This window comes from Populus euphratica, unplaced genomic scaffold (genome assembly GCF_000495115.2).
Source record: "Populus euphratica unplaced genomic scaffold, PopEup_1.0 scaffold1065.1, whole genome shotgun sequence".
NCBI lineage: Eukaryota > Viridiplantae > Streptophyta > Magnoliopsida > Malpighiales > Salicaceae > Populus > Populus euphratica.
Window position 1 is genome coordinate 30,058 of NW_011500919.1, and position 14,733 is coordinate 44,790.

Here is a 14,733-nt window from a genome sequence, read left to right on the forward strand (position 1 = left end):
GTTGCTGTGATTTTTTATTTATATTTCTGAAAAAAAAATAGAAACCAAATTTTTGCTTGCGGCGGTACTGTTTATTTGCGGTGGTGGTACTGTTCAAAACAAAATTGTTTGTGGAATTAGGTTTTGGCTTTTTTTTTCCTGAAGGAAAACGAGGTTCTGAACAAGACTAGTAGTATACTACTAGCCCAACCTTATTAGGTTTTAGGCAATTTTAGTTTTCTAGCGTAGGATTTTCCTACAATTTGCGTTGTTTTCGATCTCTTGTATGGTTGGTTTCTTTTGAGTTTTCTTGATGATTTATGCCAGTAACCTATTCTACTAATCAAATTCAAGTGCAGTTGGATCTCAAAATAGAAAAAACTTTATGCAGGTTATGCAAGGAAGCTCACCCCAACACCATGTCTATTGCACGACAACAAACAGTCAAGGAGCTTGCTGGTCCTAACGTGGAAAATCAGCCACTGTGCATAAACATCGACAATAATGTAAACTTTGAGCTCAAATATGGTTTTATACATTTGCTACCAATATTCAATGGTCTTGCAGGTGAAGATCCTCATACTCATCTCAAGGAGTTCCATATGGTTTGCGTTGGCATGAAAACGAATGGAGTTGAAGAAGAATAGGTTAAGTTGAAAGCTTTCCCTTTCTCTTTAAAAGGGGCAGCAAAGGCATGGTTTTTCTCTATTCTCCCAGGTTCTATTGGAACTTGGAATGCCATGAAGAAGATTTTCCTTAAAAAGTATTTTCCAGCATATCGAGTTGCGAATATAAGGAAAGAAATATGTGGGATTCGACAATCTCATCGAGAGACACTCTCTGAATATTGGGAAAGATTTGAGCAACTCTGCATTCAATGTCCTCATCATCAAATACCCGATTAGCTACTCATTCAATATTTCCATGAAGGATTGATGCCTATTGACCGTAGTATCATTGATGCTACAAGTGGAGGGGCATTGGTAGATAAGACACCTGAGGCTGCACGCCAATTGATATCAAACATGGCAGCCAACTCAAAACAGTTTGGCACTCGTGGAGACTTCTCCAACAAACGAGTAAATGAGGTAAGTATTTCTAACCTTAAAAATAAAGTTAATGATCTTACTTCTCTTGTGCGTTCTTTGACTTGCGGAAATGTGCAGCAGGTGAAAGTTTATAATAAATGCTCCTTACAAGGACATGCTTCGGATATGTGCCCAACAATGCAAAAAGATTACATTGAACAAGTTCATACAATTGATGGAGCATTTAACAGACAGCCCTAGAGTAAATATGATCCCTTTTCCAACATGTACAATCCTGGATGGAGAGATCATCCCAACTTACGCTATGGCAACCCATCCCAATAGGGCAATTAAGGCCGATAGTTCCATCCCTAACAGAATTATCAAGGAAGACAGCCCCCTCCATTCACAAACTCCAATGTTATGGGGTCGTCATCCAATGATGATCTTCATGGGATGATGAAAACTTTGGCTTCTAATATTGTTACCTTGCAAGAAAATGTCATGTCTTTTTAATAGGAAACAAGGTTAAGTATTCACAACTTGGAAAAACAAATGGGGTAAGTAGCTTCAAGTGTGGGGAAATTGGAAGCACAAATGAATGGAAAATTGCCCTCTCAAGCATTGAATCCAATAGAGAATGTTAGTGCAATCTTGCTACGAAGTGGGAAAGAACTTGAAGAGAAAAGGTCAAAACAAATTGAGATGGAGGAAGAAGAAAAGATAGAAACCGAATTGAGTACAAAGAAGGAACATCCTTCTCCTCTACAAATTGAAACATCGACCAACACTCCAAAGGTAACTCCTCACTTAATGAATTTCAGTTTTAAAATAATTCTACCCTTTCCTATGAGTTCTTCTAGGTCAAAGAAAGAGGATAAAATAAAAGATATTTTAGAGGTTTTCAAGAAAGTAGAACTTAACATTCCTTTGCTTGATGCTATCAAACAAATTCCCAAGTATGCTAAATTCTTGAAGGAGTTGTGTACTACCAAGAGAGCTTTCAAATTGAAAGGTCATGAAATGGTAAGTATGGGTGAAGTTGTATTTGTTGTTGTTCAATAGAATATGCCTTTCAAGTAAAAAGACCTAGGTGCGTTTATTATCCCATGTGTTATTGGTAATGCTATTTTCAAAAGGGCCTTGTGCGATTTAAGTGCATCCATTAGTGTTATGCCCAAACATGTTTATGATTCTCTTACTCTTGAGCCTTTAAATAAAACTAGTATTGTAATGCAACTTGCGGATTGTAGTTTTGTTTACCCACTTGGTGTGATAGAGGATGTCTTAGTCAAGATTGATAGTTTGGTTATTCTATGTGATTTTTATATTCTTGATATGGAACATGATTCTTGTGATTCATCAAACAACACTCCTATATTGTTTGGGAGACCATTCTTGAAAACTGCCAATACAAAGATTAATTGTGGTAAGGATACCTTGTCTATGGAGGTAGGAGATGAAAAAATTGAATTCAATTTTCATGATGCAATGACATATCCTTATAGCAATGTTTATTCTATCACATGTTATGACCAAGTTGATAAGTATGTGTAACAAATTTGTGATTTTTATAGTGAGGATGGATTAAACATAACTTTGAGCTATGGCTATGATTTTACCAAGATAGATGAGATGAAGAGGCATATATGTGTTCCTCGAAACATGTATGACTTAGAAGCTTTGCAAATTGTCCTCCATGATGCACGAGTCATTTACCCCATCATGAATAGTGAATGGGTGGCGCCTATCCTTTTAGTGCCTAAAAAGATTGGAATTACGTTGGAAGAAATACAAAATGATGCTTACGAGAATGCAAGGATTTACAAATAAAAGACTAAGAATCTTCATGATCGAATGATTACAAGAAAATAGTTTAATGTTGGAGATGAAGTCCTTCTTTATCATTCGTGTTTGAAACATTTTCCTGGAAAGTTGCGCTCTTGTTGGATTGGACCTTTTGTTGTTTCTAATATTTTTCCTTATAATGCAGTTGAAATTACAAGTTTAGAAATTAACAAAGTACTCAAGGTCAATGGGCATCGTTTGAAACCTTTCTATGAAGGTTGGACGACAGAACTCACCGCTTCTATAGAGTTAGCTGAACCAATATATGAAGAATGAACATGCCACATGTCAAGCCAATGACATAAAACAAAAGCGCTTACTAGGAGGTAACTCAGCATACACAAAAAAAAAGATTTGCTTTCTTTTTCCTTATCTTTTATTTTTTTTTATTTTTTTTTATTTTCTGTCATTCTCTTATGTTCCTTTGCTTTTATTTCAACATTGAGGACAATGTTGTGTTTTAAGTGTGGGGGTATTGGGAGAATTTTGGTTTTTTTATTTTAGTTTTCTTTGTTGTTCTTTAAAATAAATAAATAAATAAAAAATTTGTGTTTGATCTTTTTAACTCCCATTAGTTTTTAAGAATATGAGTATTATGTATGAGAATTAATTGAGATAGATGAAGATATAAATCAAATGAAGGAATATGCATGCAAATTTTAAGGTTTAATTGGTTTAGGGATTAACTTTGAGAATATGCCATGTTGACTTTATAGTGTTATACCAATGCAAGCTTTTGAGCCTTCAACATTATATTCTTTGAGTGTGCATTCTTTCAATGATATATATCTCTAGAACTTGCTTCATATCTTATTGAGATTATATTCCATTACAAATATACATGAAGATGATAAAGGCATTAGGAATTTTAATCACTTGAACCAAAAAGCCAACCTAAAGCATATTATCCTTAGTGAGCCCCTTTTGAGCTTGTTTATCTTTTTGTTGCTTTATCCATGTATAAGCCTTAACTTTATATATGTTTTCCTTTTCCCCTGGCCAAGGATTAGTAGAGCATATACTTGTGATATTTCATGAAATTATAGTTGGAAATTATGTGAAAGAAAGAACAAGTGATGCTTGATGAAAAGATGGGTAAAATTACAAAAAAAAGAAACACAAAAAGAAAAAAAAAGAAAAAAAATTCCTTTATGTTCTTAAGATTTTATGTTGAAAAAGCTTGAAATCAAAAGAAGTTAAGCATTGGTGATTAAAGATGAAAAATTTATGTGCTTCGATGGAATATCTTGTTTGAAATATTTTTTTTTTTAGAATGCTCTACTATCTTTGATTTGAACCTTTTCTTTTACTCTCTTTTACCTCACCTTAACTTTAGCCCCATTACAACCAGAAAATAAGACCTTTTGATTCATGCATTGTTTGTAATATGTTAGTAATGGAGATGAGATTGAAAAGCAAGCTTATGGTAGAACATACTCTATGATTAAATTTAAGAGATTTAAACACATAAACCCTAAACACATGAGTGTTGGAGTGTATATCAATGAAAGGGCCTATCACTTTGGCATGACATAAATTTCATTTAAATTCCGACGATTGATTGAGTTTTGAAGTTTGCATGTAAATAAATTCATGAAAATTTATACTCTTTATCTTTCTTAATTGTGTTCTTATTTATAATGCATATATTCTTGGATATTTATGGGAGATTAAGAGATTGATCATATTTATTTTCAATTTAATTTTATTTATCCTTTCTCGAGGATGAGAAAGAGCTAAGTGTGGGGGTATTTGATGTAACCATATTATTCGATAGTTTCACCCACATCTACCTAATGTTTTGTCCATGTTTTATATGTAAAATGCCTTGATATTTTTTGTTTTATGTTTTGAAGGCACTTTTGGATGAAAGATGCAAAACGGAGTAAATTGGAGATAATTGGCAGATTTGACCTTCAGTTGATGTTTTGTGCAGAGCGTGAGCTCTAAAGGTCAAAATGAAGAGATTCAAATGACATTAAAAAGCTAACATCCATACCTTTTTGTAAATATAAGGAAAGAAAATAAAATGAAGAAGAGCATGGAAATCGCAGCTTTCAAATTCAAATCTCGCAATCTGCTAGTGTTGACCTTTGGCTATTCAAACTTGAATATATAGAGCTACAGAAATCCAATTGATGCAAACTCAATTTCTTTGGATTCCCGACTTAAAGTTATATAAACTCTCCAAATTTAATGCAAAAAAGATGTCATATGAGGGAGATATGATTTTTTAAAGATGATAATTGAATTCTGCCACCAAACAGGTTTTGTGAAGAAACGAGTCCAAATTACATGCCAAAGCTTCTAAGCCAACATCCAAGTTTTTATATCAGCAACTTAGCTCCTCTAAGTCAGAGCTTGAAGATTTCATGCAAGGCTATTTCTCCTTTTTAGGGAAAATAGTTATTGAAGTACTTAAATGTAAACTGCTAACTTAAGGGAGGACTATTTTGTAAAATAGAGACTAGGGTTTCCTAGGATATAAAAAGAATGAGAAAAGAGAAGGGGGGCAACCACCCAAGAGGAGAAAAATGCCCCCCTCCTCTAAGAAACTAAAAATTATGCATTCTTCATTCTTTAGGAGTAGTTGTTCAATAGTTATGCAAGGCTAAGCTCTATTCTTGGTTGCAAGGACACAACAAACCTTTGGATTTCAAGAATCGTGAGATTTATTCTTCCTTTTATTTTTAGTTTATGTTATGAATGATTATGATTGTTTTCCTATGCATATTTCCTATGATTGTTGTTGATGATTGGTAGAGCGAACTCTAAGTTATTATTGTAAACAATCTATTGCTAAGTTTAATATCAAAACTGGAGTTGTGAGATATGAACTTGTGAAGCAACTAAGCTTGATAATTGTGGCGGAACTACGTTATTGAACTTAGGGAGAACATTCAAATAAAGCGACACAAGCTGCGAATAGCTTGTATGATAATCTTGATTAAATAATCTAGTTCTTAAAGCTGCCATTAAATTGAATCATTAGTGTAAACACTTTGATGGTTAGGATTAGTTATATGGCGGATCCGTTAATTAATCAATGTTAAGAAAAGATCAAATTTCAGAACATAAACTGTAATTTTAGTTTCAAGGATCGGTTCTAATTTTCGTTGGTGGATGTGTGCTTGCGACTAAGGTTTGTTTTCTTAATAAATTTCAATTTCAATTGATTTTGTTTGCTAGTTTAATTTCTTTCATAGTTTAGATCATCACAAATCAAAACCCCCCAATTGCATAACGTATAACATAAAAATCTGAACTAAATCTTCCTTGTGGGATCGACCCCTTCCTTGCTATATACTATCTTGTGTGTTGTGTTTTAAGTTAGGGTAATTAATTTGTGCGACCACGATATCGCAACAAGCCTTGTTGTTGAAACTTCATGGTCCAAATAAGGGTGGATTGAGCCAGTCTTAAACATGGATTAAATGTATTAAGGCCTCCTTTTAATGCTCCAAAGGATCCCTATGTTCAACCTCGACTAAAACTTGCACAACCAGTCCATTCAGTTCTTTTTTCAATGCATTCACTTTGAACCTTGTGATGGGCCCATTTGGGATGTGTAATGGGTCCTTGGTGTTCATAGGATGATCCACATCATCCTCGCTCTCCTTAAAAGGATTCAACTTTGAATGAAAACTTGTGTCAAATAATGTAAGATTAACAATATTAAGGGTGACACTAATATCATACTCACTTAAAAGATCAATTTTGTAGCTATTGTTATTGATCCTCTCTATAACATGGAATGAAAATCATCATGGGGCTATAACTTTGATTTCCTATGGTTAGGAAATTATTTTTTATGCATGTGCACCCAAACACAATCATCGGGTTGGAAAATAACCTATTTACACACTTTATTTGATTTAGAAGTGTATAACATGTTCCTTTTCTCTATTTGCAGTTGAAATCCCTCTTGAATTTGTCTCACCATTTTTGCTTTCTTTTCATCATCTAAAGTTATCATTTCTTCTAACAGCAAAGGAATTAAGTCTATATGTGTTAGTGAATTAAACCTATAAATAATTTCAAAAGGAGAAACATCATTGGTTGAATCTAGACAAAAGTTGTGATAAAGTTTTATTTACTACCTAAGTTTGTCCATTTGTTTGAGGATGACAAGTTGTTGAAAAAAAAAAATTTAGTTCCTTATTTTCCCTATAAAGTCTTCCAAAAATAGCTAAGGAACTTAACATCATAATCTAAAACTATACTTAATTAGGAGGTCTGTAGCTTTACATTCATTCATTTAAAAGTGCCAACTCGATCAGTCTAGAATAAAAAAATATAGTGATGGCTGATCGAGGACAAGATGTTATTGAGGTTTTTTTTTTTTAAGAAAATAGGATGTGAATGTTTAATAAGAGTAATTGATCTTTGTAGATGGGTATTTCTTAGTTTAATGATAGAGGTTATAACTCCAAAGATGTTTGAAAATGCCATATTCATTCACTTGAAAGTGTCTACTCGATCAACCAAAACTGCCGAAGAAGAAGCTAAATAGTGGTTGAATGATACACTATTTAAGCTAAACCCTAAAAATTAGGGTTTTTAATTTGGGACTTGACAAATTTCACTTTAGTTCCTTTTCTTTCAATTGCTTTTAATTGCACTCGTAATTGCCTCCCAAACTTTTAATTTCATGCAATTTTACCCCTATCAAACTCAATTATCAGCCCAAAAGTTCATCGTCATTTTCATCTTGGCCATTGGTTTTTGATTTGTGCACTTGAACCCTTAATTGACCATCACATATTCAATTTTCTTCAATTTGACCAATGATTTGGTTAATTTCAACCCTTACATTCACGCATCTTTTTCAACTTGGTCTTTGGTTTTGGATTTCTTCAATGAAGTTGTCATAACCCATTTTTGAGCCCTTGCATAAAAAATAAGAACATATAAAAATATTATAAAAAAATATAAACAATGAAAAAAGGATGGCAGCGCGCTAAAAAAATAGGTAAAAATTAGTTGACTAGGTTAAAAAATATAAAGATTAAAATTTGACAGTATTTTAATGACTAATGACAGCCCTATTAACAAAGAAAATTCAATTTGAGTAAGAAAAGTTCAAAATCAGATGTTTATGGACTCAATTAAATTTTATTGAAGGTTTAATTGAATTTATGGAGAGTTTGATTAAAAGAAAAAATGATTTTGGAGTCAATTTAGGCTTTAATTTGAAGAAATTAAAGTTTTGGGGTCAAATTATAATTTTTAAAAGTTAATTTGGTCAAATCATGGGCTTAATTAATTAGAGACTTACTTAAAGAAATCCGAAACCAAGAACTAAAATGGAAAAGGCGCGTAAATAGAGGTGCTATAATTAAAACCGGATCATGGATCCAATTGAAGAAATTAGAAGTTTATTTATCAATTCAAGGTTAAATTGCATACATTCAAGACCAAGGACCAAAGTGGAAAAGATGGCCAACTTCAGGGCCGCTGCTGAATTTTTGGCAGGGATGCAATTGCATTGATTTTTAAATCAAAATTGCAATTTAGGACTTGATTGAAATAATTATAAATTAAGGACCAATATAAAAATTCAAACATTTTTACCTCCATTTTATTTAAGTGAAATGGCGCATTTTGTCCAAAACAATGCTATTTCATGCACTGTTCAATTAAAAAAAAAAGGGAAGCTCAAAACGGTGCTGTTTTGAACGACACCTATGTCTTCTTCTTCCCTTGGACGTGAGAAATAGGAGAAGAAAAAGAAGATTTTTATTTTGTTCCACCGCCAACTCTCGCTCAAAAAGACGTTACAACCCATTTATTTGCCATGTGGTGGAAGAAGGAAGGGGACGTACCCCTTGGGCGTTTCGGGACAGCAGCACAGTGGCGGCCCCAACCATGTCTACCTCCCCTGTTTTTGCCTATAAAAACAAGGGAAAAGAAGAGAAAAACAGACTAAAATTGAGAGAGGAAGAGGGAGAGAGAGATGACCAAAACCGAGAGAGAGGGGCAAAATGAGTGATTAGTACTTAAAAGTGTATTTTTATCAAGGTTTTATATCATTATTTTGCATTCGGAGTATCAATAACTCCTTAACCAAAGCATGTTTTATAATAACATATCTAATAATATAAGATACCTTTAATTTGTGGTAAATATTCATTTTAAATACAAGCCTATCACATAAATGAAAAGATTAATTGATGAGTTTAAGAACTGAAATTGAAAAGAAAAAGAGATGGCCAAACTTAGAAAAGAGATGGTGGTGCAGTCCAAACCGGAACACTGTTCGGTAATTGGGTCATATCTAGAGTTCTAGAAGTCTAAATGACCTTTATTTTTTTTCCTAAAAAGCTGAGACAATTTCCTACAACTTTTATGTTTTCAAGTGGTTCCAATTTTGACGTTATCAATGATGTTTAGGTAATTGGGTCATTCCTGAAATACTGTTGGGTAATAGGGTCATATCTAGAGTTGGAGATCTCAAATTTAGGTCTACTTTATATGGATGGAAAGTTCAGACATAGGCTTATAACTTCTATATGGATCCCAAGATTTAAAAATGCCATTTTCAAGTCCAAATTGTAGCAACAACAAAGAAGTCTGAATCTGTCCTGCAGCCCAAACACTGTTCAGTTTTTGGCCCATATCTAGAGTTCTAGAAATCTCAATAACCTTTATTTTTTTTCCTGGAAAGCTGAGATAGTTTCCTATAACTTTCATATTCAAGTGGTTCAATATTGACTTTATCAATGATGTTTTGGGTAGAAAAGAGAAGATAAGGATTGTCACCAAGTCAAGAGTTGACCACTTACTCATCAATTAGTCATCAAATCAATAGTTCCCAATTTTGACCTATAAAAGGAGGCATTTTCCATGCATGTAGGCATCTTGGTTTCCAGATCAAGATCACGCTCTTGCTTTCTCTCTTTGTATTTTTGTAATGCTTAAGTTTTGCTTTCATTAATATCAAGTTTATGTCTCTCATTTCCTTTCCTTTACTTTGTTAACTTTTATCTTATTTATGTTCTTATTTTATTTATTTATTTTTCTTTCTTTCATTATGTTTAGGTAAGTTTATTATGTCAAGGTGAAAGGGTTACACTAATGGTGTAAGAATAAATATAGTGTAAACTTAACATGGACCTTAATTTTTGATACTAACATGTTTTGTATTTGTTATCTTGTTCACTCTTTAATACTTTGCTTGTTAAATGACTAATCTAGATTTATATTGTATAACACTTGGTACAACAAATACTTGGCACTCTCATAGCCTATATTGTATGGTATAACCAACACTTGAGCTATGAAAGGAACTTGATTTGTTGTTAACATAAGTTATAATCATGAATGCCTGATAATATTTACAAGTATTAGCATTAATCGAATAAGATAACTAATGCAATCATGTTAATAATTTATAATCTTATTGGAACCTCCTTTGTGTATGGTTTCCAATTGAATAAGAAGAGTTTATACTATACTTGTTTGACATACCTTTAGTGGATCCTCTAACCTTGACATATGTTGTTATCATTGTTTAACCTTTACATTGATCTTTCCTCTCAAAGTTATCATTAATTTCTTCTTCTTCTTCTTCTTTACTACTACTACTACTACTAGTATTATTGCTGCTGTTGTTGTTATTACAATTGTTGTTGTTTATAATTTATATAATTAATCTGCCTGTGATTTGACCTCGGTCTCGCCGGGTTGTTTATTACTTCGACACTCCTACACTTAAAAGAAGATATCAATCTTTTGGTTGTGTCACTTAGGCATATTTATTTCACATGTTAAGAGGAGTTATTTTCATGAGTATTGCTGCTAATGCAGTTCCATTGCACTTTTTAATGGTACTTAATGATTTTTAGGCCATTTCAAATTATAGAGAGGGGCAGATATCTATACCGGTAACCATGCAAAACATGTCTAAAAAAGAAAAGACAAATTACAAGGGTGTCTTCTATTTCTTTATGTACATGAATTTTAAATAATTTGATTACTAGAATTAATGAAATTTTTAATAATAAATTATAATTTTCAATGTTCATTAATTTAGCTTTGGTCATAAGAGTATATTCATATCGATCATCTAGAGAATTGGGATAATAACATGTTTGATGTTGTCACTCATATGCCACTCTCCATTAGTTTCAGTTAATAATATATTATATTATAATTCATATATTATTTATATAAATTAAATATAAAAAAGTATATTAACTTTGTGGCTTGTCTTATTAGATGGTGTGGGGATAGACATTTCACAGTAAATCCCCCTCATGTCTATGAGTTTTATTAGGATGAGTTGGATGCACAATAGTCGCATTAGATATATATTACAAATGCATTTAATTTTTTTGTTATTTAAGGTTAATTATTTAATTTTAATTGATTATTTTAAATAATTATTTTATATGTTCTGATTGGTTATATGTATGCCATATATGAAGAACTTAATACTTTCAGCTTTGCCTATATGCCGTGAGGGATTTAACATTTGGTTAGCACAAGTCCCTCTACATTCCTTTGACATTGTTAAGATGCATAGTCCAGATTGGGTAATGCGACAATTTAAACTAACTCAGTATATACCAGATTATGTTGATACCAGAGAGAAGCTGCACAATATTAGTTGTCATAGTAAGTGTTAGGAGAATTAGTTGGTAATTCATGCGTCTTACTTTTATCTTTGGAATGCTATGAGAGATTATGTTTTTAAGGAGTGACAACCTGCGATTGCTTTAGATACTTACATGGCATGGTATATATCCATTATAGATCGTTTCATTACACTGACCTTGTCATGTTTTCTAGGACATCCACATAACTCGATGCACTATACCCCCTAGTATCAGAGACATAATTGATTGGTATGCAATATTTTTTTACATTTATTAAATACTAGAATAATTTTATTGTGGCTGATGACTACTAATTGATTTTTAATGAATATATATAGAATAATTACTTGGTATGGGAAGCTCAGAAGGCAACATTGACTATTTATAAAAGTGTTGATTAAATGAGATGTATTGTGGCCAACATCACGCATGATTTATGTCATGGTGGACTTATAGTTTTTAAATAGTCTTATAAATTGGTCGTCTGATCAACTTAATTGTGATTTTGCAATTAATTTTATTCTTTTTGAAAAATATAAAAAAAGATAAAATGTAGTGGTCCAGTAGGGTCCTTGGTGGTTGTGGTCCATTATGTTCTGAAATGAAAAAGATAATGGTGGGGACACAAGCAAACCTGCAAGAAATAAAGAAGATTAACATGTGTGTGGTTTGGATGCATTTAAAGACTTACATGAAAGGCTGGAACATACTATTTCATCTTTGGTTGATTTGTGATAAGGATATTTTGTTTCCCTCAAAACCGAAGCAACGACATTATTTATATAGGAGATGTGGACAACATACAAATGAGTCCAGGACTCTCGCCAGAAATTTTCCTTTTGGAATTCAAAATTCAAATTCTAAGATTTAGTTAATAAATAGAAAGGGTAGAGGAGGCCAGAAATTGCTTTGAAGCAAATCACATTCACCCAAGAAGGCTTGGGCTACATCGAATATACCTACAAAATTTAGTTAGGATTTATTATCTCAAGTTGTTCTTTACAGTTTTGTTCTTTCAAACCTAATACTTTCTATTTTAATTGTTTAGTTTTTTTTTTAATTTAGATTAAACAAAGACACTCCATCAATTCTTATTTTTTATTATTTACTTCTCATCTTTAAAAACAATGATCCATAATCATTACAAGTGGTATCAGAGCCATGTTCCTTAAAAAAAAAAAAGGGCTGAAGGCACTAAAATTTCATAATTAATAGAGATAGTAATAAGGATGAAACAATACCTATAGACGTAACAGTAAAACCAATAAAGTTAACAACAATTATTGGATGATATAGTTAAATAATTAAGAACTATGTTTGCCAAAATGGATCAGATGTCTAAAGCCAAAGAAAAAGGATCACTAGCTCCCCACCAAATTCTCCCACTATCAATGGAATTAAAGGCATGAAGTAATTTTGTAAGAAAGAATCCAACAAGTTCAGCTTAAATCAATTCGATTGTAATTTTCTTGATTTAATGGAGATGATCCTATTTGATATGTATACAAGGCCAATCAATTCTTTAACTTTCACAATACCTCAACCTAATATAGGCTATTTATAGATAGTTTCCATATGAAAGGAAAAGTTATAAAATGGTATCAAGAGCTTGAAAAAACAAGGATTCTTACAAGTTAGGAGGCTTTTGTAGAAGCTTATCAATTTTTTTTGGGACATCATCATATCATGATCTAATAGAGGCCATTTTAAGCATTAAGCAAACTTCAATATTAGAGCTCTACAAAACCCAATTCGAGATTATTTCGAATTAGGCCAGGGGGTTATCTGACTCTCATCGACTCAGTTGTTTTCTAAGAGGGTTGAAGGAAGAGATCAAGATCGGAGTAAGGATATTAAACCCCTAGAACTTAGTGGCTATTTATGGATTAGCTAAAATGCAGGAGGAAAACTTGACTATTATGAGAAGGACTTGGAAACATAGTTCTACTAGATTTTAATACTGAAATATAATGTCAGTCTAGCCCAATGTTAAAAACAAACCAGTTTTTATATAAAAGCTCATTCTAGCACATGTGAAGGAAAAAATAAGTAAGGGGTTTTGCTTTAAATGTGATAGCAATTAAGGCCTATTTCATAGGTGTAGAGGTTCAGAGTTGTTTTTTATAGAGGAAGTACAGGAGGACGCCATTGCTTTAAGTGGAGATTTATTTGCCACACTTTGTGTGTGTGTGTGTTAGTGAGATAATCTCCCTTCTATGGTTCTCTAAATAATTGAAAAATGACTTCTCGAAGAAAAACTATCTTCGTGGTGTCATCCTTATACTTCTCATTCATGAATCAATATTCGTTGGGTGGGGGTCTCTATTTCCAATAGTGTTGGTGCCTAGGTACAAGTTATCTTTATGTCACACTCCTATAAAACCTGATTTACTTGGCTTTTCAGGAATTAGTGTCTTTGTGTGCGGGTTGCATGACCACATGATTAAGAAATTCACATCAATTTCCTTTACTATACTTATGTTCTTATCTTGTTTATCTATGTTTCTCTTATTCATAATGTTCAACTAAGTTTATTATGTCAAGTTGAAAAGGTTTCACTAATGGTGTTAAGATAAGTATAATATAAACTCAATATGGACTTCAATGATTATATCCTAAACAACTTGCTATTAACATGTCTTATCATTTTTTATCTTATTAATTTTTAATACCTTACTTGTTAAATAGTTAATCTAGATTTGTGTTGTATAACACTTGGTACAACAAGTGCTTGATACTTTCATAGCCAACCCGTATGGTAAACCTACACCTGTGCTATGAAAGGAACTTGATTTGTTGTTAACATAAGTTAGCATCATGAATTCCTGACAATATTTAAAATTTTGATATTACTTAAATAAGATAATTAATATGATCATATTAACAATTTATAATAAGCTATTAATGACAAATCATCCAATTGGAATCTTCTTTGTGTGTGGTTTCCAGTTGAGTAATAAAAATAATTTATATTACATTTACATTTATTTTTAATGTCATTAGTGGATCCTCTAACCTTGATATTTGTTTCTATCATTATTTAATCCTCACACTAATCTTACATCTCAAAATTCTTTTTAACTTATTATTGTTGTTGTTGTTTGCGATTTATATAGTTTACCTCCCTATGGTTCGTCTCTGGTCTTGCTAGGTTATTTGTTACTTCCACATTCCTACACTTAGGAGAAGATATCAATCTTTTGGTCGTGTCGCCCATGATATTTCATTACATATTGTGAAAACAAATTGGCTATTTTTGTAGCATTGTAAGGATGAGA